General features: G+C 34.4%; 1 protein-coding gene across 4 annotated transcripts in view; it reads right to left on the bottom strand.

Moving 5' to 3' along the window:
* The window catches only part of LOC136828058 (bromodomain-containing protein 4B-like), a 244,872-nt gene that overhangs the window by 48,757 nt on the left and 175,898 nt on the right, over positions 1-20,217 (bottom strand). The window contains exon 1 of one of the 4 annotated variants that reach the window (XM_067085761.1): positions 18,467-18,674. The exons of the other annotated variants lie outside the window; for them this stretch is intronic. The gene's annotated coding sequence lies outside the window, so the exon portion shown is untranslated. Of the gene's footprint in view, positions 1-18,466; positions 18,675-20,217 lie in introns of those variants that run through there. 4 annotated transcript variants of the gene reach the window in all.

Raw genomic sequence — 20,217 nt, 5'->3', positions numbered from 1 at the left:
GCCAGCAGATTGAGTAGCTTCAATACAACGTGTGACTTTGCCTCTGTCCGGCCATCACCATTTCCTACCTGGCCTATCATTCCAGTTAATCCCTATCCCCGATCGCTGATTGGCTATCGCAGTTTTTTTTTTTCAGAGAGTTTGTTTGCATAATCTCCTTCCTTGCTTTTGTATTGTTCATTCTCCGCTGAACTGTTTTAATATGTATATATGTATGTATGTATGTGCATATATATTATATATATTTATGTGTATATATATATATATTATATATTTATATGTATATATATAATATATTGTACACACACATATATATATATACATATAAATATATATATATATATATTTATTTATTTATATTATGTATTTACATACACCCACACGCATATATATATATGTGTGCGTGTGTGTGTGTGTCTCCAAGGATCAGATATGTACAAAGTTTTCCGCTCATTATAACTTCGTCCTTTTCCAGCGTCTCGGAAGTGGAAAGCGCCATTTTCGTATTAATTAAAAAAAATAATTAATTTTTGTTTTCTCAGCGCGTATTGTTTCCATAGACCTTCGTCAAGTACAGCCGAAATAATCTGTTAACTTGCTAAAGAAGTTTTCAAACTTCCCACTTTTCTCATGCCTTCTTTTACTCTATTTTCGTCCCTCACCATTTTTCTATTTTATTCTTACTTTTTCCTGACTTCATTCTCACTTTTTTTTTATTATTCTTTTCCTCTTCTCCCCTCCCTTCCTACTTTTCTAATATTCCTTTTCTCTTTTTGCCTCTACTTCCACTTTCCTAATTACTTCTTTCCTCTATTTCCCACCTTCTTACTATTCTGATTTTTCCCCCCTTTTACTTTAACAATCATTCTTTGCTCACGAATCGGAGAACAAGGAAAAGAGCAGAGAATTCCAAATCCACGCGGAAGGAGTGCGTAAAAAAAAAAAAACACCCAACCGACCTTTCTTTCCAATACCTCTTTAACTCCTGCAATCCGATAGTGCGTGTCACTTCCTCTCCTCCCTCCTAACACTTCCGAATGATGCACTCTTTTTCACTCACCTGTCGTCCTCCATTCTTCCCACATGACCGAGCTATCTCAAAATACACTGGTCCATCTTTTCACATATGCTAACCTGCACGTTGTGAATGTGACAGTCTGGTATGTATGGTCACATACTGGCTAGACTCGTATTGATTTTCCTTAATTGAATGTTATCCTTTTGAGATTACGAGTCGTGGTTTTTATTCTAATCAGTTACCTGATAGTCATGATTTGATCATTATCTTCATATTGTCAGATATTTTTCAGTCTGATCTAAGCTACAGCCACGGTCTTTAAATTATATTTATTTACGTTATATAATGGTGCACATCGTAACTCTTTTTCTAAACAATCTAATCACCGAACTAGTTCAAAGATCTGTGAAACGTTTGCCAGGGGAAAAAAAAAAGTTACACAAACAGTTTTGCACCAAAACAAAAATAATCGCAGATGCTGTTTAGTTATCGCTGCAAGAATACCCAGTTACCTTCATGATGATTCCTGTTCAGTTACACTTATGTTTGTTGTACGTATCATAATTATGTTTCCTGAAAATTATGTGTAGAGGCAAATGCGCTCTCTTCTTTTCTTCTTCTTCTCTCTCTCTCTCTCTCTCTCTCTCTCTCTCTCTCCAGTGCCATAAAAGAAGCTTTCCTCAAGTCTTCTTTGTTTACTATTTAGCAACTTACATCCTTTCATTTGTTTCATAACCGGGACAGTAATAATATATCCTCATAACATACACTGTAACCTAAAGTAAATCTGTAATAACAGCGCTCAATTGTAACTGATGTAAATTAAGAAAATAAATTGTATGTTTATCACCGTCAAGTAAATGTTTTCACAGTTTACCCTCGATGTAAACAACCGTTTTCTTGGGTTCCGTTTAGATTAACTCGCTCCGCTGGCGATCGAGGCATTAATTCTATTTCACTGCTTCTTTCTTACTATAATTGCTTTCTAACCTTATCAATGTGACACTCCTGAATTTGAGCTGGTCAGGTCAAGATATATCACCCCTAACGTCATATACAATATATATATATATATATATATATATATATATATATATATATATATATATATATATATATATATATATATAATACTCCTATATCGGGATCAAACCCTGGTCCCTTAAATAAATATACAAAACATACACATATATCTGTGTGTGTATATGTATATGTATATATGTATATGTATATATATATATATATATATATATATATATATATATATATATATATATTCTTAGACATACATACACGCATAGATGAAAATATATAGATGGGTAATAAAATAGTTCGCCCTTTACGAGAGAGAGAGAGAGAGAGAGAGAGAGAGAGAGAGAGAGAGAGAGAGATAACGCTGGTAAAAAGAGCACAGACATTCGATACAGCAGCGGCTCTAGGTGATTATTTTTTGTGACACGCATGCGTGGAATACGAGCGAGACCCCTCAGCAACACAGGAGTTAATCTGTAGCAAGTTTTTGAATAGATTTAATCAAAACTAATTTAGATAATACTGTAGAACTCAGTGTTTGAACAAACCAATCAATCAGTCATAGTTGACTTTGTACTGTTGAAAAAAATCCTGGAATAGGAGTAAGGAGTAAAAATGAATAAGAGAGAGAGTTCGCAATCATAACATTTCAATAAGCCTTAAACAGCAGGCATACACTCACAGAAACTACGTCAACAGATGCTGACTGAGAGAGAGAGAGAGAGAGAGAGAGAGAGAGAGAGAGAGAGAGAGAGAGAGAGAGAGAGAGGGCGATAACGATGTGGGAAGTTCCCAAGATTAACAGACACGTAGGCCTTTTATTCCTGACCTACTACACACGAAAAAAACACACGGCCTGTCTTTTGAGCGAATGAAACCTGTCGCACTGTCTTGCTGATATGATTGTATTAGGTGAATTTATCAGGTTCAACCGCTATCGCACATAATAAAGGGAAAAGGTTCAACCGCTATCGCAAATAATAAAGGGAAAACCTTATCATAAAAAAAATATATTTTTCAATGGTTTTTTAGTAAGATTTGTGTCCTCTGTCATCTTACAACACACGCACACTGGAAGAGCTAAAATAACGGGCATAACATTTATCCGAGGGGTACAATCAGCAGGTCATGTTTGCAAGGTCCGTGGTCGACACTCTTCCTATCGATCACCAGTCCGCCCAGGTGTAGAAGAGTATCAGCATCTGATGGTGTTTAGAAAAGGGGTGTGCGGCTAGCAACCTCATGCCTAGAGACTTGCTCAAACACCAGAAGACTCAACTTTTCTGGTGCCACCCCTTAACAAGTGAAAAATGCGCAGAACTTTCTTCGGTGCCATCGAGTTTTCTGTACTGCCGCTACAGCGTATAATCAAGGCAACCGAAAACAGATCTATCTTTCGGTGGTCTCGGTATAAAGGTGTATGAGCCGCGGCCCATGAATCTTTAACCACGACCCTGTGGTGGTCTATCCTATATCGTTGCCAGAAGCACGATCATGGCTAACTTTAACCTTAAATCAAATAAAAACTACTGAGGGTAGAGGGCTGCAATTTGGATGCTTGATGAATGGAGGGTGGATGATCAACATAGCAATTTGCAGCCCTCTAACCTCAGTAGTTTTTAAGATCTGAGAGCGGACAGAAAAAGTGGGACAAAATAAAGTGCGGATGGACAGACAGAGCCAGAACAATAGTTTTCTTTTACAGAAAACTAAAAAGCTGAAATACATATCAATACATACATATCCAAGTAAATAAGTACATACGCATGTATGTATATGTATATATATACATACATACAGACACTATATACACATATATAATACACATACATACATACATACATACATACATACATACATACACAGCCTACTTACTGTACATACAAAAATTTCTGCTCAGGACAAAACAACATCGACAGAGGAGAAAAAATTGCCGTCTGGAAAAATAGATCTCTCCGAACAACGATATGTGACGCCTATTATTCCATGGCCAGAAGCCAACCTGTTTCCCTAAACGCAACACAAAAGAAGCTTTTTGTCACAAAGAAAACGCACCGTAGGTCACCTGACACCTAGTCTATTAACGCTGGTAAAAAAAAGCAGCTCTATTGAGAATAGGTAGGGGTGATGTCTGCATTACAATATGGAGGAGTGTGTCTATATGGGTAAGATATACATACGCACATATATGTATATAAATATTTATATATATACTTATATGCACACATACATATATATATATATATATATATATATATATATATATATATATATATATATATATACATGCACATATATATATATATATATATACATATGTATGTATATACATATATTTATATTCATATATATATTTATATGTATATATATATAATACATAAATATAAATTTTTTTATATACTATATATATTTTATATACATACAAATATATACATAAATATAAATATTATATATATACTTACATATACCCATAATACATGTATATACATAATATACAATATATATATATATATATATATATATATATATATATATATGTGTGTGTGTGTGTGTGTGTAAATATAAACACAAGACAGGCGACATGGGGAGAGTGTCTGATGTATCATAGAATATAACTTGTTGGGAGAAGTTAAGAGCCCGTGATGGAAGAAGAATGTCTTAGAAAATGTAAATGGCACTTCTCCATGGCTGTTCAAAACCTTCCTGGATAGAAAAAGAGTGAATTAAAAATTCAAGAAAAAGGAAACAGACATAGTTGCAAACTTACGGGATAAGAAAATAAGAGAAAACAGAAAAAGAGAAGTAAGAGATGAAGTCGATATTAAGTATATCTTAGTTTAACGCCACTGAGCTGAAACAGCTAGAGAGGGTTAGAAGGATTAGAAGAAGAACCAATTGGTTACTGCAACGAAAGCTGAGAGTGCTGAATTTCTGACCAGAAATCTACCGACTCGTCCAACAAGGAGACTGAAGTCGGGTGAGCAAGAGAACCGAAAACTTACCAACTCGGGAAACGGAATCAAGAGTGTTAAGCAAGAGAACGATTATAGAGGAAAAAGGAGAAGAATGATGAACAAGGAATATTATTCTGAGGGACTTAATTCAACATAGGATAGCAGGATGAGAATAGAACCGAATCACAGAAGTAGTCAAGCAAGAAACGCAGCTGGGTGTGTTCAAAGTGGGATTGTTGAACCAACACTCCTTTATGAAAATGAAGTGTGTATGTTGAATGTAAATTAATGAAAACAGTTAAATCTAGTGAGATTATCTATTTGCATAGCATATGTGCAACGTGCATTTATATGTATTATTATATATGTATATATTTACAAAGCATTCGTAACCTAACAGGAAAAACACACACACAAAAGCCTATTCACGAGAGCCTATGCAAATGTGACATAAATATACACTTAAACGCATATGACACTGTACAGTATATATATAACATACATAAATATATGTATATACTCGTATATGTATGTATGTATGTATGTAAGTATGTAAGTATATATGTATGTATGATATATGATATATACATCTGATTGAAGCACGTACGCAAGCACAACGCGTGTAATGATTCAATCAGCACGCGTACGCAATGAATGCTAAAGTAGCAAGCAAGCAACGCTAGAAGTACGCACAACGCAAGACACGGAATGCTAAGCGCTCTTATCTACTGTCTGTATCACAACTAAAAAAAAAGGAAAATCATCAGCGTACGATAACAAGATTATTCTCATCATCACCGCCGGCACCAGCATCAGAAACAACAACAACAACAACAACAACAATGCCACTCCGACCTATGACGGCCATCAAAGCGAACTCATGAAAAACAAATCAGATGAAAAAAAAAAACGCATTTCCAATCATATGATCTATAAATATGGTGTTTGCGATGAATTCCTCTCATTGTACGACGTCCAAAATATCACTATGCCGCTTTAGCTATTCAACGCCGTCCAATTAAGTCAGTCTCTCTCTCTCTCTTTCTCTCTCTCTCTCTCATTAACAGGAAACTAAATGTGGTAGTTTGCATGAAGAGATCTTATTCCACATACTAAGAGTCATAGCAATATTGGTCAACAATGACAAAAACAGTCATTTAAACTATATATAAATACATATAATTTTATAACATGTACATATACATACATACATATACTGTATACACATATATACTGTACATACACATACACATACATACATATATATACATATATATACATATATATATATATATATATATATATATATATATATATATATATATATATATATATATACTATATAAAAATCAGAAAACCCTTGATGAGAGAGAGAAGGAAAGAGAAAAAATAAAGTATGGGTACATGTAACCTTAAAATATCTTTTTCTATTTTTCGAATAATCTATTTAATTCATAATGACTTGGCTACAAAGCCATCACTAGGGCGCTTTCAGGCCTCCAGCGTCTTAGACAGTGAGGAGAGGTAGTTGGAGTGGTTGGACAGCAAGATGGAAGAGAGGAAGCAGGAACAGAGGTAAAGTAAAAGTCTAAAACTCTGGTGCAGCTACGGGCCAAAGGGACGCTGCAAACAACCTTTAATAATGCCTACAGTACACTACGTTCCTCATTGGGAGGGTGGGTATCGTTCTCAGCTAGCACTCTGCTGCCCCCGCGTTCGAATCTCCGATCGGCCAATGAAGAATAAGAGGAATTTATTTCTGGTGACAGAAATTATTTCTCGCTATAATGTGGTTCGGATTCCACAATAAGCTGTAGGTCCCGTTGCTAGGTAACCAATTGGTTCTTATCCACGTAAAATAAATCTAATCCTTCGGGCCAGCCCTAGGAGAGCTGTTAATCACCTCAGTGGTCTGGTTAAACTAAGGTATACTTAACTTTTTTTACAGTACACTACGTGACGGCACTACCCCCTTACGGAGTTGAGTAATGAAAGCAAATGAATGAGTGTTATGTTCTCCCACTGATTCCCCGTACTGTTCAATAAGGACATCAAATTCCGTTCAATGCTGGTATCATAAGCTGTTCGACACTGACCTATTAAATGATCTCAAGCCCTGTTTACTTTCCATCAAAACATTTATCTTTGGCAGCTTCCATTTCGTCACAAATTTACCGAGTTGCGTGATGCCCTACTTAGAAATCGTGCTCGAAGCGTCAGGAAACATCATGAATGCGAATCAGGAAGCAGAAAATTTACATGTATATTCCTGGAACCTGTTTGTGCTTCCTTCTTTATGAAAACAATGAAGGCGAATAACACTTTTGTCTAGTTTATTTATATACTAATTTTGTCGAGAAAACAACCAGAAATACTTTAATCTAGGTATTCAGGATATGCGATGCGTTTACTTACTTTTCAGAAATACTTTAATCTAGGTATGCAGGATATGTGATGCGTTTACTTACTTTTCATGTTCAGTACCTGTTGATAACATTCCGGCAAAAATATTGGTAAGCATTTCCACCAACACGTTCCCCTTCATTCATATGATACATTACCGGGAGCACAATGTTTGGTGTAGCACGAATGTGTTTTCAAAATAAATTTCTCAGAATACATCGGTTTCTGTAAATATTCATCTTCACTGCGTTTCTAAGAACTGCCCGCAATACAATCGGCATTCTTACTGACCCAAAGATAGGATTTGGGTGTAAACACCTTTTCCTGAAGTGTGATGGAAACAAACACTACCCAGCCAGACAGAAAACAAAATCAATTGTGCCCCCTAATTATAACTTACTGAAGCAAGATCCCTTCAGATAAAACACACGTATGAAAAAGCAGATCAGGACCCAAAATAAAAATAGAGGCAAGCCAACAAGCAGTTTAGGATAATCAATTCGATGAACTCCAAATCGTGTCACCACTTGTCACCGACCGTACGTATACATCGCCTTAAACGGATTATATTTAAAATAGGACTTTAAATTTATTTAACTGCATTGGGTTTAATCGCTATAATCTTCTTTACTTTAAAAGGTGGGTTCATCGCTCCTTTGGGGTTAGGAGCAATTTCATTCTCCTTTTTTTCCTTTGGTTTTTGCACACGGCCTACGCTACACAAAGGCATACTGCATTTTCCTTAACCATTTATCTAAAAAAAATTATAGAATCTACTAATTATCCCAAAATATCTAAAAACAAAGCAATTCACCGTATTTCCGGGACACTAGATTTATTGCTATATCAACTTGGATGGGAAATATATTAATCCGCTATTTTAACGAGAGGATAACAAGCAAAGCAGTACTTTAACACCCGGCAGTAGTTCTGGTGATGTGAGATTTTAGCAAATAATGTACAGTATAAAAAAAAGTGGATAAATTTGTAAATTATCTAAATCTCGAATAACTTCGGGCTCACTAATCCACCCATACACACACATAATGTATACATACATATACACACACATATACATATATACACAAGTGTGTGTGAGGGTGCCTATGTGTATGAGTATGCATACATATAAAATTTAGCCTACTGGCCATTTGTTCAAAGCTTCACTAACAGTAAGCTTTCGTTTTTTTTTTATCTCACTTACTTATACAAATATTTCTCAAAAACAATCTACGTGCATTTTCTCCACTACCAGGTGAATATAATCTTCTGACTGTTACAGGTTTTTCAAGGTCACAAGGCCAGTAACCTTCCTTATGTTCTTACTGTCATGGAATTCAACTTTTTATATATATGGATGATTACTGGACCAATCTTTTCCACTGGAACTTACTGAGGAGGAAGAGGGTAAGACAATGACTAAACTTGGGAGAGAGAGAGAGAGAGAGAGAGAGAGAGAGAATCACATACTTCACATTACAGTACGCTCTAGGAGGAATCTAAACACTGGGAATAAAATTCCTTGCAAAGGATTGTGGGTAAATAGTATTCCCAGAAGTCTTCATATTCAAACGATGCACAACTACTGACAGCCAGTTATATGTGAATTATCCGTAAATCTTTCTTAGAAAATACTTATGCCAAGAGCTTCCAGCATTTTTTTTTTTTGTCTCCTCCATCAAATCCGTAGACAGCTAGATTTTTTTGTCATATTTTTTACAACTGCAATTGTGCCAGTTTACTTCTTTGTAAACCATTTCTTCTCGATTTAACCGTCAGGTCTAAACTGTCAATACAGGCGAAGAAACAATCTAAATACATCAATTGTTGTATAAAATCCCTATAACCGAAAATCGGAAGAAAAATTTCTAAATAGATCAAGTATCCGAAGAAATTCCAATGAATATATAAACATCAATTCCTCTAAGAAATTCCTATATATGAATATAAAGAAATTCATAATGCGTCCATTTTTATTGGATTTTTCTTCATAAACATTTGCTCAAACTTCACAGTTGCTCTTAAATTTGTCTATCTTTTTGGAACCATCAAAATGTTCGTCAGTATTTTTCGTGTTTCATAAAAATAGCCTGTCAATAGTTACGCACTTACAGCAACTCTGCCAAAATTTACGAATTTACAGCAAGTCTGTTAATATTTAAGAATTTACAGCAAATTTGTCAATATTTACGAATTTACAGCAAGTCTGTTAATATTTACGAATTTACAGCAACTCTGCCAATATTTACGAATGTACAGCAAGTCTGTTAATATTTACGAACTTACAGCAACTCTGCCAATATTTACGAATTTACAGCAAGTCTGTCAATATCTTAACATTTACGAATTTACAGCAAGTTTGTTAATATTTACGAACTTAGAGCAACTCTGCCAATATTTAAGAATTTACAGCAAGTCTGTTAATATTTACGAATTTAAAGCAAGTCTGTTATATTTACGAATTTACAGCAAGTCTGTTAATATTTACGAATTTACAGCAAGTCTGTCTATAATTTTGTAATTTGAAAATAATTATGTCGATATTCATGCCAACATTTTCTTGCAAAGGTTGCAACCTGCCCATATTATTTCTGTTTCAGAAAACAAGACTTGCGTTTAGAAAACTGTCCATATTTAGGGCATAAAAATTAAATCTTGCCAACAAAACAACCCTCTTAATATTTTCGACCTTAGAAAATGTCGTAATATTTTTGTGCTAAGAAAACAGGTCACAGTATTTCAGCGTTAAAAATGATTCAGCATTCCGTGTTTATATAGTAAGTTATATTTTCTATCTACAAATCTTAAAACTAAAATAAGCCATTTAACATTTTCGACCTTCGAAAATGTTTTAATATCACAGAACTAAGGAACAGGTCACAATACTTCAGTTAAAAAATTAATTAGTAATCTTTGCTTATAAAATAAGTTTTCCCATATTTTCTATCTACAAACCTTGACCGCAAAACAATCCTTTTAATATTGTAGGCCTTAGGAAAACTCCTAATATTTTCGTATTAAGAAACAAGTTATTTTAGAAAAAAATATATATATATATATACATACATATAATATTTTATATAGCAAAAAAATATATATATATATATACACACACACACACACATATATATATATATATAAATATATATATTATATCTCGCTTTTAAAAGACAAGTCTGCCAAAATTTTCTATCTTGACTCACACGCACCCGGGTTCTGTCCGAATGTTCACGCTTGGCAAACTAGCCTGTCAATATTTCGGCGCTTCTCAAGCAAATCCGATCACCCAGCGGCAGAGAATTTCCAATGAAAGACGACGGCCGCCTCCTCCCCACCCCGCCCTCCTCGGAAATACCTAGATGAACCCCAGGCATCAATCTAGGCTAATCTTCATACACGCGAAAATTCCCTGTTATTGCGCTCGGAATTTCTCTTTTTTTTAATTTCGGCCTCTTTAAAGGGAGTCTCTTTTAAAGGCGAGCAGGAGCACACAAACATGTTTTCGAGAGACGGAGGACTTGGGCGATAAAGATCGTCGCGTCTCTTGTCTCTTTCTTATCCCTCGTCTCGTCTTACTTCTTTCCTCACTATTACTCTCTCTCTTTCTTTTTCCTCCTTACGCCGTTCTCATCTTCCCTCGCTTATTTTTTTTATTCCTCGCTATTACTCTTTTTTTTCCCTCTTTACGCTGCTACACCATTCTCATCTTTCCTTGCTTTTTATTTTATTATCTTTTTTTTTTATTTTTATTCTGTTTCTGTTTACGTAAAACTAATGCTTCGGTGTATATCTTCTAACTATAATATCCACCGCCCTTTCCAAAAAAAAAAAAAAAAAAAATTTTGAAGAATGCCATTGATATTTATCAGAAATTTTTATTTACATTTATGACAATTCATTTTATGTTACACGTTTCCCAAATTATATTTAAGCGTTTCCAATAATGTATTTAAAAGTTTTCACTGATACATTTAAACGTTGCTCATAGTATATTTAGATGTTTCCAATGCTATACTTATACGATTCCAATAATATATATTAAACGTTTCCCATAATATACTTAAAGGTTTCCAATAGTATATTTAAACGTTTCCAATAGTATATTTAAAGGTTTCCATTAGTATATTGTATATTTAAAAGTTTCCAATAGTATACATATACTATTTCATTTATTTAAACGTTTCAATAGTATATTTAAAGTATGCTAAACGTTTCCAACAGTATATTTAAAAGTTTCCAATAATATATTTAAACGTTTCCAATAGTATATTTAAACGTTTCCAATAGTATATTTAAACGTTTCCAATAGTATATTTAAACGTTTCCAACTGTATATTTAAAAGTTTCCAACTGTATATTTAAACGTGTCCAATAGTATATTTAAACGTTTCCAACAGCATATTCAAATGTTTCCAACAACTAATGGAACGTCTTCCATAATACAATAAACGTCTCCGATAACGTATCTTAAAACCAACATCCATTGCAGAACAGATGAAAGGGAGATTATTACGTCACCACTAAAACTAAAAGCACTGCTTTCCTTCAAGAAAGCAATAAATCTATATTTTAGAAATTCGATTTTTGTCTTTTTTATCCAGCCGGTCCTCTTGTGTTGCTTTTGCCCTTTTTCAAATAACGCTTCAGGTGATCTTACTCTAATCTAGGCAACAAGCAAGTAAGGAAGGGAAATGCAAAGGGAATGGAAGACCAAATAACAATGTAATTGATGTAAACTTCACTACATGATTGCAGTATTATTATTATTATTATTATTATTATTATTATTATTATTATTATTATTATTATTATTATTCAGACGATGGGCCCTATTCATATGGAACAAGCTCACAGAGGCCACTGACTTGAAATTCAAGCTTCCAAAGAACATGGTGCTCATTAGGAAGTAAGAGAAGGTAAAGAGAAGTACGCACGCGTGTGTGAAAAAAAAAGAAACTATGAACGAGTACTGGATCATAAGCCGCTTGCACCTGAGAGAGAGAGAGAGAGAGAGAGAGAGAAAGAGAGAGAGAGAGAGAGAGAGAGATTGGCTGCATAGTAATGGGAGAAAAATGTGGCATGCAAACTCTGAGAAATTTTCAAAAAATGGATATAAACCCATACAGGAGGAATGCTACAACTCCATTCATAAAGAAAGACTTTTGTGTCATGAAATAAAGCTTTACCTTTTCAAATCGAGTTCGAATGCTGTTTGTCGATTTTTTTGGGGTCTCATTTATTTGATATCTTTGTTTGTTTATTTTCAACTTCTCTCTGCGCTGTTTTCTATCTTTTTCATTAAGGGAGTCCTATTCCATGGAGGTTCTTTGAGCAAGTTAATGATCTTTTTGGCTTCTTCCACATAATTATGAAAAATCAATTATTTTTATAATTTATTAAAAAATATTTGCAAAAAATAAAGATATAACATGTACACACACACACACACACACATGTTCACACACACACACACACATATATATATATATATATATATATATATATATATATATATATATATATATATATATATATATATATATATATATGTATATATATATATGTAATATGTATATATCCAAAACGCTGATAAACTGTGTTGTGATATGCAATTATATATAAACTGCTTTCACTTATATAACTTAGAGTTATTTATATATATATATATATATATATATATATATATATATATATATATATATATATATATATATGAGTGTGTGTGTGTGTGTAATATGCAACATTCAAAACGCCGATAAACTGCTTTCCAATTATATATAACTTAGAGTTATTTACACTATTCACTGCACAGCAAAGCGTAATGCCGTATTTTTTTTTTTTACAGTATAGTTACTCTCTTAATGCGCGCAAAAGCTTGAAATTAGTTTAATTAATATTATGGTAGCTGTTTTAATCTATATAATTTTTTGACATTCTGACGGAATGGGTAAACAATAAAAAATAATAATAATAATAATAATAATAATAATAATAATAATAAAGAAGAAGAAGAAGAAGAAGAAGGAGAAGAAGAAGAAGAAGAAGAAGAAGAAGAAGAAGAAGAAGAAGAAGAAGAAGGTTCCTCACAATAAAATGAATGATTAGGAAAAAATCCGCAATGATTTCCTCGGAGTGTTATACTTCAGTGGAAGTAAAAAAAAAAAAAAAACACTTAAGAGCTACAGAATGCCTGCTCATTTTCATTTTTTGATCGAACATAGCAACTATGTTTGCTTTCGAAATCTAACTACTTGCTATTTTGAATTTTGTACTAGAGCCCACTAAATTATTGTGAATTTCGTAACTCAAATAATAATAATAATTTTCCAAATGGGTGATAGCTTATTATACGCGGCTTCTAAACGTATTATCTTTACACCTTTCCATCACTAAGGTCAAGTTAATAAACGGAACAGAGGATTTAACTCTACCAGGCAACAAAATTATTAACACGGGGCAACTCTAATTTACTTACATGATCAACGGTGAGTACTGGCAACGTGTAAATAACAACAATAGTAATACTATTTACATTCCTCCAACAGATCAGGAATTACTGATTCCTTTGCCATGTGAGGTTATACCTTACGCACTCATGTGAGGTTGAGGGTGGGTTACACAGCCCAGCTTTGCATGAAACCAAGCGTTATTGGAACTCGTAACAAACCTCAGCCGTAAGGTGCAAGCGGAAATGTTTCGTGAGAGGAAAGGTTACTTCACGGCTAAAGATTATGCAACAAACGTAATGGATATGAGAAAAGAAAATACATGAAATTCGCGCTGTTTACAATACAAAGACCAGCAGGCACTGAGCTGGAGAGCTGTATTTACTCTTCAATTTGGGGAAATGACAGACCATTACCAGACGCAAAAAAAAAAGGCCCTCCTTATTTCTTGTGAAACCCTAGATTTCTTAAGGCTGTGGTTAAGAGTTTCTCAACACTGGGTAAGACAGCTGTAGAGTTTAACTAATTCCAAACACCACAATATATACTTTTATACGTAGAGCACTGACTTCCTTGTGGAGAAAATTATGATGAATGATAGGCAGCAACGTTCAAGATACAATTAATATTCATACGAAAGGTTCACATAGTTAAAAAAAAAAAAAAGTGCCTAACAAAAAACATAGGTGGTAAAGAACAAATTATCACCGAGGTAAAGACATGTATGTATGTATGTGTGTATGTATGTATATGTGTATGTGTATTTGTATGTATATATGTATGTATATTTGTATGTATATATATATAAAATGTATATATATGTATATAAATTAGTATGCCTCAAGATTAATTTAGACAATATACACATTGCAAAAAAATGTTAACGCATATGCTGAACCACAGGAGAGAGAGAGAGGAGAGAGAGAGAGAGAGAGAGAGAGAGAGAGAGAGAGAGAGAGAGAGAGAGAGAGAGAGAAATTATTACATCTGAAAATTGTATCGACTGTCTCAAAAGGCTTACCAAGAAACAATTACTGGCCGAGATGGGTTCCAGGGATGACAATCAAAAATAAAAATGGGAAAAAATAGGTCCGCAATTTTAACTTCAGATGTACACACAATAATAATAATAATAATAATAATAATAATAATACACACACACAATAATAATAATGACACTGGCAAAGGCAGGAGTAATAGTACTAAAACTAATAATTTAAATTACAAATACAATAACAAATATTCACAGCCAAAATTCATTTACTCCAAGGATGTCTGAGATTTTAAAACTAGTCTTTATTTCAGCAATGAATCAGAATATATCAGAAAATGTATTGGCACTATACGGTTTTTCATCAGTTGAAATGTCAATCAATTGTTATTTACTTTTATTGAAGGACATAATATAGACAGATTTGCACAACGCTCACTACACGAGGGCACGATGTGTCAAAAGCCGAGCAACAAAGGTTTGAGTTTCATGACGATGGATGAAAATATTAAAGAAAAATAAACTGAACCAAGAAGTTAATTCACAAAGGATGTGGTGGATAATATATATGTATATATAGTGTATATATATATATATATATATATATATATATATATATATGATATATATTACATATGTATATAGGCTGACATAAAAAAATTCAATTGGGTAAGATTCTCGTGCAAAGTTCTAAGCACTGGATAACCGGTTGAAGTGGTTAACGCGAAACAGAATTAATGAATCACAGAACTGCGGAATCAGGTACACCAAAAATGCAGTTCCAATACGGAATCGGAATCATTCTAGCGCAAAAGGTACACTGGCCAAATAGTTATGAATTTGTGTTATTTTGCTTTTCAAAACAAGAGATATTACAGAACTCCGCGACAACATTGCTAAGTTACTATTAGTAAGCATATATATATATATATATTATATATACACACATATATATATATGTATATAAACGTGTGCGCGCCTGCATATATACGTATAATTGTACATGAGTGAAGAGATTTTCATCAGGCATAGCTGAAGTTGGAATGCGAGCAACGAAACAGGATAAAAAAAAAAAAACTAATTTCATGCAAGTCATGTTACTGAGCGACAGATGCATTGCCTTAATTATCTAGTTAAACAATTAACCGGAGATAAATAACACTTATTTTACCGTCAACAAAAAGGAAGTGACGTCATAATGACCTGGGTCACTTTTGATATGACAAACACGGTCTGTTACGTCTTTTGTTTTTCTAATTAGCAGCTGATATTAAAGCAAGTCCACTGAATGCTGATGATAAGAATTAGAGTTAAAAAAACCTTACTAAACAATGCACTTATTAGCGTATGCTAGGTTTTATATATATATATATTAGATAGGTATATATATATATATATATATATATATATATATATATATATATATATATATTAGTATGTCAAGTGATGCCTTCACACTTCCATATCTTAAGCCAGAAATAACCAATCAGCATCGATTTCTCTGTATCTTGCACCCAACTGGTTCGTAGAAGTGCCAAAATTCTAATGGTCTGCACATGTCGGAGGAATGGAAGTTCTGAAACCCAAAGAAATTTAATGCCTCATGAGAGAAGATTCATATCAGTGTAAGACATGAAACTATGGGTGAAAACTGGAACAGCTATATTTGAGGATAAAATAGTCCTTCATAAGTATCTTCACATGTATATCCGAGAGAAGTTATAATTAGACTATTAATTGTTTAAAAAACTTTTTAAGTTTATTCATCAAACATGGACAAAATATTTCGGGTAAAATTTGACGCTGTAAAATTATGAATTCTTCTTCTCCTTCTTATAATAATACCAATATATTTTCAGCATTTCCCTTATTCTTACGACACAACACTGATGTTATCTAGAATTATTCTCAATGAACGCTATTTTAATATTTTCATGCCGTGTACGAAAACCTATTTCTTTCAAGACGTTATAAAGAACGTTTCCTTTATTTCAACTTTCCATACTTCATTGTTCTACATCATTTTACATTTTAAAGTTTCACTGCGTCATTCCATTACATACTTTACTAAACCTGTTCGTTTCCATGGCCTCATTAACTTGTTCCAGTCACGTGTTTCCCTGTACAGTGCAGCACCGAGATTTCCTTCCATTATTCAACTTCAAGGTTCCCTTTCACGACCCCACTTAAGATTTTTCCTGAACCGTTCCATTTCAAGATTTCTTATAAGATTTCTTCCACGGCCCCATTCCAAGGTTTCTAGCATCGCTCCATTCCAATTTCTTACATAACTTCATTCAACGTTATCTTTCTTTGCGACATTCCAAGGTTTTCTTATATCGCTCCATTCCAGGGTTACTCACGTGGCTCCATTTCCTAGTTTCTAACATTGCTTCCATCCCAAGATTTCTCGCATAACTTCATTCTAATATTTCTAACACTGCTTCATTCCAAGGTTTCTTACATAGCTTCATTCCAAGCTATATAAGTGCTAAATTTCTAGGTCTCTTCAATAGCTTCATTCCAAGGCTTCTAACATCGTTCCATCCCAAGGTTTCTTACATACCTCCATGTCAAGGTCCCTTGGTTATACCAATTCCAAGGCTTCTTATATAACTTCATTCCAAGGTTTGTTCCATAACTATTCCAAGGTCCCTTAGCTCAAATCTAATACTTCTTCCTTAACTCCATCCCGACGTCTCTTACTTATCCCAATTCCGAAGTTTCTTACTTTTTCCCATTCCAAGGTTTCAATTCCAAGGTTTCTTGATTCTCTCCACAGCAACTTGCTTCCCTCCACAGCAAAGTTTTCTCGCGCAACATCTCCGGCGCTTCTCCTCAGAGCCCAATCATTTTATGCCTCCGTAATAGCTGGGAAAGCACGTTTAGGGGAGCCGAGAGTTGCCGCACACTCCTCTTCCAAGAAACCTCAAGGTTAAGTGCATCACGCAGAGGGCTGAGGGGCTGGCTGGAGACGGCCCGCCACCACCGAATTTATACTATCCAAGCTGTAACATCTTTTGCCTTCTAGCTTTTTTTTTTCTTTTCTTTTCACTGGTGGTGTTGTCCTTCCTCTCTTTTTTCAGGACCAAGCCTGTCCTATAAGTGTTCTTTTAATATGAAATACACACAAATAAAGAAATAATAATAATAATAATAATAATAATAATAATAATAATAATAATAATAATAATAATAATGTAGAACGGTTCTGCGTGAAACAATGGGGAAGTTGATTTTTTAATTAATTTTTTTAAAAACATGATCACAATAACTTACATTAAAAGAATAAACACTGCAAAAAACAACACGGTAATACAGTTACATCCAAACTAGTTTTCACTATCCTTAGCTATGAATAATAACGGACAAATTTACCTCTTAATATTAAAAAGGTTAAGATCAATTTAAAACAAAAATCCCATTTTCCTACAACAAAAAGACAAGTCCCTAAGTTTTCCACGAGCAACGTCCACAAAAATATTCACTGACGAGGAACGAAAAGGGGATAATCCTTTAGCAACCATAAACAGCCAAAGTGGATCCCATTCTCCCTTCGATATTCGTAAAGATAGGGGGATGTAATTGTCTCCTCGCGACCCAAATAAACTGAATAAACTACCTTTAATCGATGTGGGTCGCCTTACACGTCACTGTCAATTGTGTGCCGTCATATCGCCGTGCGAACCTCCTCCCGCCGCCCTCTCCCTCTATCCGGACTGTTCTGCCCAGGATCTTCTTAATCGTGTCTTGTATCGCATTTATCTGGGACGCCCTCCGCCACAGTAAGCCTGCCGAGTTACCCCTGTTAAAGTGTCACGTCCATCTGCACACTCCCAGGCCGGGGCCTTCCTGAAATACGCCGACTCTTCTCTCTCTCTGTTTATTTTTATCATAGACTCAATCCACATCACAATGGTTCTTTCCGGAACACCAGAAATTATATTTCTCTCTCTCTCTCTCTCAATTTTCTTTTCTTTAGTCAGACTCAATCCCACATCACAATGGTTCTTTCCGTAACACCAGAAATTATATATTCTCTCTGTCTGTCTGTCTCTCTCTCTCTCTCTCTGTTTTCTTTTATTTTGTCACTCTCAATCCCACATCACAATGGTTCTCTCTGTAACACCAGAAATTACATTCTCCCTCTCTCTCTCTCTCTTCTCTCTCTCTCTCTCTCTCAAAATAGCTTTCCTGGTAAGAATGGACATTTCCTGTGAATATCTCTCTCTCTCTCTCTCTCTCTCTCTCTCTTATTCCTTTTAAGTTCCTTACAAGAATGAAAACACGGAAAATAGATAAAGCAATAACAGCCAAAATCAGTAAAAACATAAAAAGCCCCAAACACTATTACAAAATAAAAAATTTCCTATAAGGATTGTTGAATAGCAATTTCTCTTACATCATTAGCCTCGTCTTTTTACGTGAAAAAAAAACTAATAAAATTATCTGATGATTGATAGCTTCAGAAATTTTTGGGTCTGCAAACTATCATGGCGCAAAGTCTCTCTCTCTCTCTCTCTCTCTCTCTCTCTCTTGTAAAACATATGCCCACCTCACAATCGTTCTGTCTGTACCACCAGAAATTATACTCTCTCTCTCTCTCTCTCTATCTATCTCCATCATGTCGCCAAATTCTACCCACTCAGCCTGTTCTACAGTAAGATCTACCTCCCTTCCTCCTTATCAATACTTCCTCAAAGTAACTAATGATTCTCTCTCTCTCTCTCTCTCTCTCTCTCTCTCTCTCTCTCTCTCTCTCCATTATGTCGCCAAATTCTACTCACTTGGTCTAAGACCTACCTCCCTTCCTCCTTGTCATTATTGCCTCAAAATAACAAATGACTCTCTCTCTCTCTCTCTCTCTCTCTCTCTCTCTCTCTCTCTCTCAAGTTTAAGCAGGGCAACGAAGCGTCAATAACAGACGTCAGGGACAGAGGAACCATTTTTGAGTGCGAAATTATCCAGGATATTCGTCACCCTCTCACTCATGCCATCCAATGGAAATATAATCATTTTCGACTAATTAACATCTTGAATAAGTTCATATGACATTTAAATAAGGTTCTTTTTTAAATTAGAAACAAAAAATAATAAACTGAAAGAAATTATTAAATAAATCATCAACATCCTTGAAGGGAAACCATCTGCAACTAATAACAGTATGATATTTCTCTTGCTAATTGTGGCTGACTGAAGGTTTATCACTCTGTTTTGACAAGAAACATCTCAATTAGTAATGACAAAGGAAGTCCCCCTTTGCCTTGACAAGGGGAGGGGGGAGGTTATTTTGGGGGTGTGGTTGGCTCGTACTTAAAAATATTAAGGTATCTTTATAAAATAACCAACAGTCTTGAAGGCCCTTTCACCTTG

The sequence above is a fragment of the Macrobrachium rosenbergii genome, chromosome 42 (genome assembly GCF_040412425.1).
Source record: "Macrobrachium rosenbergii isolate ZJJX-2024 chromosome 42, ASM4041242v1, whole genome shotgun sequence".
NCBI lineage: Eukaryota > Metazoa > Arthropoda > Malacostraca > Decapoda > Palaemonidae > Macrobrachium > Macrobrachium rosenbergii.
Note: the sequence above shows the minus strand (reverse complement) of the source record. Positions and strands in the feature narration are given on the sequence as shown.